We start from the raw sequence: 3785 nt of genomic DNA on the forward strand, positions 1-3785 counted from the left end.
AGGACTAACAGAAGATATTCAAAATATGAGATTAATATTCCGAAAATTACGAGAAGCTAATCTGAAGATACAAGCGGACAAGTGCGAATTTTTACGACTTGGACATGTAGTTACCCCAAATGGTATAAAACCAAATCAAAAGAAGATTGAAGCGATAAAAAACATCCTTTGCCGAAAACCCAACGAGATATTAAATGTTCTTAGGCTTAGTCGGGTATTATCGCAAATTCATAAAAAATTGCGCGAAAATAACTAAACCATTGACACAATGTTTGAAAAAGGAAAGCAAAGTCGAACACACAAAAGAATTCATTCATTCTTTTAATACATTTAAAAATGTGCTAACTTCAGGGCCAGTATTATCTTATCCGGACTTTACAAAGAGGTTTGAATTAACAACCAACGCATCGAAATATGCCATCTCAGGAATTTTATCACAAGAGGGACACCCAATATGCTACGCATCAAGAACGCTGAACCCATTAGAGATAATCTACTCAACAATTGAAAAGGAACTCTTAGCAATTGTTTGGAGCTGTAAATATTATAGACTTTATTTATTCGGACAAAAATTCATTATTTATACGGATCATAAACCCCTACAGTGGCTGATGTCATTAAAAGAGCCAAATTCGCGACTCGTTAGATGGAGACTTAAACTTGAGGAGTATGAATATGAAATTAAATATAAAAAAGGTAAAAACAACCAAGCAGCGGACGCTTTATCACGATATCCAATGGATACGAACGCTCTTGAAACTGACTCGATATTTAACAACTTAGGAGACGCAGATGAAATGATAAGCGACTTTTTATTACACGATACCAATGAATTGCCAAATCTAGACGACTTAACGTTAGATGAAATTTTGTTTAAACCGGAAGAACAAAAAATTAAAATTTTATCGGACATTCAAATTAAACCCCCATTTAACCAACGGGAAAACCTAAAAGATTTAAAAGAAAATGAGACAGTACATTCTTCAGAGGAAAACCCGATTTTCGAAGTTCCAATTTCGGAAAAACCATTAAACCATTTTAAAAATCAAATAATATTAACAACAGGAGATGTAGGAAAATTCTTAATAAAGAAAGAAAACGTATTTAATAATAATCGATTTATATATCACAATCCCGAAAAATGACCCCATGCCAACTATTATACAAATCATGAGGGAATACTTTAAACCGAAACTTACTTATGCAATTTACTTTCAAGCAGAAAATTTAATTAGAATTTTCACTGTAACGTTGCAAAACACTTTCAAAAATTCAGCATTTAAAATAATTCATTGTAATGTAGTTCTCGAAGACATCGAAACCCAAGATGACCAACAAGAAAAACTCAGTCTATACCATACGACAAAAACATGCCATCGTGGAATAAACGAAATGAAGAATTCTCTTTGTAGAAAATATTATTGGCCCAAAAATGTCTGACGACATAGAAAATTGCGTTAACAATTGTGACATATGTCAAAAGAATAAGTATGATCCAAAACCACCAGTGATAAAATTTAACTTAACGCCTACAGCATCAAAACCATTCGAACACATTCATGTTGATACCTTTAGGATAAACCATGAAGCCTATGTTACAGTAATTGACGCATTCTTGCGCTATGGACAAGCGTATCCATTAAAGAGCATAATAGGAACCGAGGTAGTGGAAAACCTTTTTAACTTTACATCATGGATTACCATTGAAAATAATCTCAGATCAGGGAACAGAATTTAAAAACAAAGACCTTGAAGACTTTTGTAAGTTATACCGAATAGAATTACATTTTACGACACCACAAAATAGTAATTCAAACTCCTCTATGGAGAAATTTCATTCAAGTATAATTGAAAGTTATAGATGTCTTAAAGAAGAAAACAAAGATCTAACTACAGATCAACTCATAAAACGAGCAGTAATGGAATACAACAACTATATACACACAGTGACAAAATATACACCTTTTGAAGTGATAAATGGTCATTTAAATCGTCAAAACCCATTTGATCTAAATGATAACACGATAATTTCTTCTTATGTTCAATCGCATAAAGAAAACTCAAGTAAACTATACGAACAAATAAAGGAAATAAATGAAAAAAGGAAAGAAAGCATTATTTCAAAAAGAAACGAAAATCGCGAAGAACCACCAGATTTTAGTGATCAAAAATATGCTTTCATTAAAACAAAATTTAGAAGCAAGGAACTTCCTAAATTCAAAAAGATACCGTTAATAAACCAAACGGAAAATAAATTTATAACAACAAAGACAAACTATCATAAAAATAGTGCAAAGAGGCCAAAGGTTAATAAAAATCTATTCTTTCAGGAAACCAATGAAGATCAAAATGTTGACTCTTCTACTCGTAGCAGTTCTAACAGAACGAATATTAACAACAGACGTACAAGTTACCAAACTCGTAAATCCAGATAGGTAACGCAAAGTTAATTTATAACAAACATACATTTATCCATTATGTAGATTTAAGTCAAATAATTAACCACGTAGAAAGCATAGAGAACGCATTTAAAATAATTAAAGATAAGTTTAATGTTAAAAATATAAGTAATAATATTTCTTATTATGAACTTGCCGAAAATTTACTTTTAAGAACTGAATATATATAACGAGGCTTAATTAACGCGGTTGGTAAAATAAATAAATGGCTATTTGGAACTCTCGACGTTGACGACGGAAATTATTATAAAGCAGCAATAAATACACTCGAGAAAAACCAAAATAATTTAGCTAAAGAATTAGAACTACAAGTATCTTTATCAAAGGGCATAATTAATAATTATAATAAAACTATTGTGACATTAAATGAAAATCAACGAAAGCTACAAACTGGTTTGGAAACATTCCAAAATGCAGTATTAATGACAATAAATTCTTTACAAGACTATCTTAGTTTTCACGGGATCATTACGCAATTAAACTTTCATTGCCAAAATATTATAACGTTTCTAGATAACCTAGAAGACGCTATTATGTTTGCAAAAGTTAATGCGCTTCATAATAGTATTTTACCGATTTCGGATTTGAATAAAATACTTAAATATTTTGCATCAATTTATATAGAAAATCAAATTCCCCAATTTAAAAACATTTTATGTTCTTATTAAATTTTGGGAACTCAGGTAAATTTTGTTGACTCGAAAGTGATCTTTGCAGTCCACGTACCAATTTTAAGATCCGAAATATTTTCCTTTTACCATATTTTCCCAATAATCCAAAATCAATCAATTTCAATCAAGCCTTGTATGGCACAAGCGGAGAAGAAGAGACAATTCACCGCAGAAACATGTCCCGTCATCGAAGAAGCCTACTTTTGTAAAGAAGAAACTCACCCCCGAGATGTATGCGTGGAGAACTTGCCCAATTACGAAAATGAACCTGTCAAAGGCAATTATAGAACAAATCACTCGAAATTTAGTTCTTATTTTGCCAGTACTGATTAAGATACCAGTAAACTGTCAAAAATCCAGTTCGGAAAACCAATATTTTTACCAAAAATCCAATTGACAGAAATGAAAGCAATGAAAGTCCTAGATACCCCCAGTCTTTCAAAAATAAATATCGATGAATATACCAGCTGAGAGACTTAGCAGAAAAAATAACTCCCATGGAACCAGTGGAAGAAGAAACGAATACATTCCAAATAATTGTTATTGTTTTTGAAATAACCATAGTTCTAATTTTAGTTGTCATCATTAAGAAGCTCTTATTTGAAAAGGTACGAGAATTGAAGAAAATCGCATCCAAAGAGGAAACCCTCCCTGA

This window comes from Cylas formicarius, unplaced genomic scaffold, assembly GCF_029955315.1.
Source record: "Cylas formicarius isolate icCylForm1 unplaced genomic scaffold, icCylForm1.1 PGA_scaffold_10__41_contigs__length_53128322, whole genome shotgun sequence".
NCBI lineage: Eukaryota > Metazoa > Arthropoda > Insecta > Coleoptera > Brentidae > Cylas > Cylas formicarius.